Below are 6,512 nucleotides of genomic sequence, written 5' to 3'. Positions count from 1 at the left end.
TCTTTTTATCAGGGGTGGGTGATAAATTCGACTCCGCTGGCGGAGTTTGCTAAGTGTTGTCCACTTCGCATTAGCTTGTAATGTGGAGTTCTGGGAAACTCTACCAACTGCCATATTGCAGATTTATTTCTCACGCATGGCTCGCTAACTGTAAGTTGGAGAACATGAGTGAGAGCTGGCTCCCCAAGCATGATTTTTGGGTGCTACGAGTGCACCTGGAGTGACTTTCCCAACCTGTGTTTGTGTCCGTTCACAATAAGAAAGCTGCCGCTCAAGTAGAAAATCCACTCCAGCAGCAGCAAAGAAGCAGTGCCCTCTGCCGCACTGCGGGATTTGCACTGATTTTGCAGAGTGGAACAAGTTCCTGGTGCTAAAAATCAGCGCAACATGCACATTTTCACCAGTTTGAGGAACTCTACAGAATCTCACAGAGTTTTCATTTAACTCCGCGAGTTCTGCCCACCACTATATTTTAGATCTCACATACTACAGACAGCTTTAGCTGTGTGTTTTTGAAGAATTATTGTGTATGATATTAGTACATCCAGCAGGCTTTCACTCAGCTCCTTTGCTTATAATTGGGTATCATTCTGTCAGTTTCATTTGCTTGCTTCTTATTTAATGGCACTCCTTTCTCTTCTTTTGTTTGTCCCTGATCTGGAGCATAGCCTCTTTAGTAGATTTTTTATTTGGAGGACCTGTATCCTTCTATATTCTTTCACTGCTGATATTGAAGGAATGTTCTCTTTCAGCATTCAATGGAAGTGCATCTGATTTCTTGCTCTCTTCTTTGTATGCTTTTGTTTTGCACACCCATCACTCATGCCCCTATTGCTGTCCCAACCACAGCTTGCCCATTGCCTCACTCACCCTTCCTTGCCCTGCTCAGCTTTGTAGGGTTCCATCTGACTCCTCTGTTGCTTTACCACCTGCTAGAAACAGGGGTCTGTAGTTGGCAGAGGTAGGTACCTTTGTCCAAATAGGCACCCTTGCTTCTAGTCAGGGTAAGGGGAATACACATTTTAGATAACCCCCTAGGTAGCTTGGCACAAGCAAACAGGCTTACACTGCACCCTGCCCAGGGGGGTACCTTCGGACTACCATAGGGATGTCCTATGTGTAAGAAAAGGGAAAGGTAGGGCCTGGCAAGTGGGTGCATTCGCCAAGTCGACATGGCAGTCAACAAACTGCACACAGGCACTATGGTGACAGGTTTGAGACATCTTTTCAGGGCTACTCATGTGGGTGGCAAAATCAGTGCTGCAGGCCCACTAGTATCATTTTGATTTACCAGCCCTGGCACACTTAGTGCACTAAACTAGGGACCTACTGGTAAATCAAATATCCCACACCCTGTCTTCTTCCCTGGAACTCTGCACCCTCCCACCTGGAGCGGTACCCCCAGAAGACAACTTGGTAGGGGCACTGTTAGCAGTCACCCCTTCCTCGAGGCCAGGGGGGACACCCTGAACCTGGTCCTCCAACCCAGGGTCTGTACCCTTGGGCTAGACCTGTGCCTGGCAACTCAGGACTTCTGGGGTAGTGCCCCAACCCCCCCAAGTGAAACACACTCCTCATGAGTTGTAAGAGAGTCTGCCTGGTGCAGGTCTCCAGCCTCCTGGCCACTTGACAGTGCATGAAAACCACCCAGGCAAGAAGTGACCTCACCAGGGTCAGTTCTGGGGTGCTTTGACCTCAGAGCTGGCAACCCCTGACCCACTGGTCCTTCCACTGGGTACAGCATCCCCCTCACCCTTTTCTCTGGACTCATGCACCCTCCCCCCCAGGGCGGTGCTGCCAGACACTAGAACTGGTGGGATGCTGGTTATAGCAGTCCTCCCCAGTTCACCTGACACTTTGGGAACCCCCTCAGGAAATGGCCTCCCGGTATTGACTAGACCCCCTCCTGGTGTTCACATATGGAACCAAGCAGGCCCTGGGTCTGGGTTTTGGCCACCTTGGGACACCGCCCACTCCTTTTCATCTGAGACAGGACGTGGGACCCTACACCCCTCCCATTACACCGGGACCTATCTGGGCTACCACAAACCTCCCCTACCTCACTTGATTGGGGAAAAACTTAGCCACCCCCTCCAGGATCACTCCCAAAAGCTTCTTCTGACCCTCTGGAATCCACCAAAAGGCCTGCCTCCAGTGCAGGCACCCTAGGGTCAGAGAACTCACTTTCCGCCGGCTGCTGGCCTAGCTCTGGAAAACAGGGACTTGAAATATGCTCTCCAAAAATTGAATCACACAGCCCCACACAAGTACCTCACATCACCCTCCTGAGACTCGCAAGACAATATCTGATTGTCCCTGTCACTCAACCCATACTCTTCTGGGCGGCTCCATACTTACATACCAAGGCTTCTACCATGGGGGAACCCCTCTCCTTGCACCTCTCAACTAGAGTCAGTAGAGTGTCCCTTCCACCACTAGGAATATGAACCCCTGGGCCAGTTCCCCAATCCACTCCAGGGACACTGTGCACCACTGGAGCTACCTCATAACCCTGAACCCCTTGGTGTATGTCAACCCCCTCCTTCAAGTCAGGTGCCACATCTCTGGGTGGGTGTACTTGTCCCTCAGCACCAGACACTACATTTTTGCTGCCACCATCTGAGCTGGACTCCACCTCCAACCCAGCCAAGCTCACTTCATGAGCTAAACACTTTTCCTTTTTCTGCGCTAAGACACTCATGGCCTCAAGCCTGTCGAGCTCCACTTCAAGATCTCTCATTCTTAATTCATGTGCCAAGGTCAACTTAATATCTTGCAAGGCATAAGCGTTCCTGCTCTCCTCTGCCATCTTTTCTCTCTCCATGGCAGCCCTTTGGTTCTCCATTTCCAATTGCTTCATCTTGAACTTTAAGATCTCTACTTCAAGATCTCTGACCCTTTGGTTTTCCTCCCGCTCCTCTGGGGAAATACTTCCAGCAGAATGGTTGCTGCCAGCCCTGGAGGCTACTCTTGATACAGGCAGATCCTGTGGCCTGAAACCATTCCCTTTTGCATCCTCATCCACTTCTGCATCACCTGTCTCCCTAGCCTCCTTGGCCTCCCACCAGGCCCTTAAGGCCTTCTCCACTTCTTCCTTCCTGGTGCTGCTCTTCATGGGACATCCAAAGTTTTTGCAAAATTGTTTGAGCTGATCTACTCTGTAAGTATGCAGTATTTCAACATCAAACTCCAATCCTGCAGTCTCACTTGCTGTTTTACCCTTCTGAGACATGGTTCGTGGATACTTCAAGGATCAAGCAAAAATAGAACCAAAAACAAAACACAGTATGTGGTTGCATAGTGGTCTGCATTAAAATAGTGATGTACACCAATCACTGTGGGTCAAGTACAAATACAGGTTCAAATCCTCACCACTGACCACCAATGTTAGAAATGGGGGTCTCTAGTTGGCAGAGGTAGGTACCTTTGTCCAAATAGGGACCTTTGCTTCTAGCCAGGGTAAGGGGGATACACACTTTAGATAACCCCTGATCACCCCCTTGGTAGCTTGGCGAGAGCAAACAGGCTTATCCCAAAGGCAATGTGTAAAGTATTTGTACCAGCACACACAGTAACACAGTGAAAACACCACAAATGGACACCACACCAGTTTAGAAAAATAAAATATCTTTATCTAAACTAAATAAGACCAAACTGACAAAAATCCAACATAAACAGTTACAAATATGACTTTCAAAGGGTTTCAAGAACTTGTACCATAGAAAACTATGGATGTGTGACTTTTCACCAAAGTACCTGTAGATGCGTCAAAGTTCCAAAAGCCAAACAGCCGCAGAGTCGGAAAACAAAGAGATGCAACACTCCTGAGACCTTGGGGAGGCGATGTGACAGTTCTGTGGCACGCAGAGAACGAGTTGCGTCAAATAAGGTCTGAATGGGGAGTGATGCGTTGATTCTTTGTGACGGTTCAGGTGCGCGGGTGATGCGTCGGGTCAACTTGCCACACAGGTACGATGCGTGAAAATCCAGGATGCGTCATCTATCAATGCGGTGGCGTCAAGTGGCGCTGCATAGGTCCTCTTCAGACGCGATCCCTCGATGCCTCGATTCTTACTGTGGCAACAGGCACTGCATCGGTTTTTGCAGTGGCGCGGCGATGCGTGGAAATTCGTCTTGCACCGTGAAGATGAGTCGGGAAAACAGCTGCAAGAAGAGTGATGCGTCGATTTCTGTAGTTCTTTGAGTTTCTTCTTTCTTCCAGCTCCCAAACAGCACCAACAACATCCAGAGGCCCAAAACTGGCCCAGGCACCTCTTGGCAGGTCTGAACTCACAGCAGCAGAGTTCAGGGGAGCTGAGGGTGAAGTCTTTGTGTCCCTGAGACTTCAGAACAGGAGGAGGGCACACACAGGCCCTTGGAGATCTCCTTCAAGCAGGGTACACAGCACACAGCAAAGCCCTTCTTCTTTCCTTGGCAGAAACAGCAACTGCAGGCCAACCTCACACAGCACACGGAAAAGGGGCAGTACTTCTCATCAGTCTCTCCAGCTCTTCTCCTTGGTAAAGGTCCCTCTTGAATTCCAGGAATGATCCAAAGTGTAGAGGTTTTAGATCTAATTCTTAAACCCCAAAATATCTTTGTTCTCTTTGTGCAGGGAAGCCCTGTGCCCAGCCAAAACCAGTTCTGTCCTCTCTGGTGCAGCCTCCTGGCAGAAGGCGGGGACAGCATTGTGGGAAGCAAACCAGGCCCATTCAGATGAAAGGAAATCTCCTCCCCCTACTCTAAATCAGCCCAGGTCTATTCAGCCCAGCCCTGACTCTTCAGGCTCTCTGGAGCCACTGCTCCTCCCCAGTCTCTGACACTCAGACAGTCAATCCACATCCTAGCAAAGGCACACTGGATGGCTAAACAAGAAAATACCTACTTTCTAAAAGTGGCATTTAAAACACAGAATGTAAAAATCACCCTCACTAAAAGATGCATTTTAACATTCTGAGTTCAGGCATACTAAACTGTATTTCCCTACCTTGTTCCCAGGGGCAGTTATGTTTATAAGATGTCAGAAACAAACTCCCTATTCTGTCCTATGGGAACAGGTAGCCTTGCAATAGGGAAAAACGAAATTGGCAGTAATTCATTATCAGGACATGTTACACACATCAGCACATGTCCTACCTTTCACATACACTGCACCCTGCCCAGGGAGGGTACCTTGGGCCTACCATAGGGATGTCCTATGTGTAAGAAAAGGGAAGGGTAAGGCCTGGCAAGTGGGTGCACTTGCCAAATCGACATGGCAGTTAACAAACTGCGCACAGGCACCTCAGTGGCAGGCCTGAGACATCTTTTTAGGGCTACTCATGTGGGTGGCATAATCAGTGCTGCAGGACCACTAGTAGCATTTGATTTACCAGCACTGGCACACTTAGTGCACTTTACTAGGGATCTACTGGTAAATCAAATATGCCAATCATGGATAATCTTTAGGAAGAAAGGCCCCCTGTGTTACTTTTAGGTCCAAGAGGAGGGGGGAAAAACCAGGAGACCAGACCAATATTACCCCTGAGAAGTGGTCCCTGAGAGACAACTCCATCAGAAGCTGTGTCTGTTGGCAACAATAAATATTGATCTCTCGAATACAATTTGGGACCCCTCATAGGGTTGAATCTCTTGTAATTTGTACTTATAGTATGACTGCAGACTGAATGAGTGTGAGTGTGTGGTGAGAATGAACACATTATAGGTTGCTGTGGGTCTAAGTGCACTTATATCCAAAGTAATTAGTCTTGAGTGAGCCATGAATTTTGGTGCTACTGTTTGAAGAGATAATAACAGTATTATATAAATGTATGTATTTTTGTAATTTCTCTTTTTAAAATGTACATAAAAAGATAAAAATATGGCAATTTATAAAAAAATGTTTAATCTACAAAGAAGATATGCTAGTAAAGCAATAAAATATAGAACAAAACATTGTTTGTTTCAACCTCGGTGGTGTTGCATTAAAATGGTGGGTCTATTGGCAATTTAGAACCTGTCCAGGTCACGCAGAAAGCAATATAGGTCAGAACAGAGGTATCTTGTGCTATTAATCATGGCTAACCTATCACAATAACAATTTACACAGAGAGCATATGCACTTTAGCACTGATCGTCAGTGGTAAAGTGCCCAGAGTCCTAGAGCCAACAAACACTGGTCAGGAAAAAATAGGAGGAAGAAGCAAAAGGTTTGGGGATAACCCTGAAAAAGGGCCATTTCTAACGCCACCCCTAACTCTCATTGCTGCGTGTTGACGGCATTGACTCATTCTATTTGGGTACTTTTTAGGAAGCCAGGCATCAGAAATGATATAGTAAGTCGCTTCTTTTACTAAAAGCACACTCACTGGGGATAGTGAAATGGGGGATGTATGATGTAACCCTGCAGGCATTTACCACGCACGCCTTTACTACGTAGTCAGTACCCCACAGGTGACATTACCGCAAGTTACTTTAGCATGCAATTCAATACAACGATTTGCTTTAGGGGGCGCTGAACTTTGGAATAGTAT

Source organism: Triturus cristatus, chromosome 11 (assembly GCF_964204655.1).
Source record: "Triturus cristatus chromosome 11, aTriCri1.1, whole genome shotgun sequence".
Lineage (NCBI taxonomy): Eukaryota > Metazoa > Chordata > Amphibia > Caudata > Salamandridae > Triturus > Triturus cristatus.
This window is presented reverse-complemented; position numbering follows the sequence as displayed.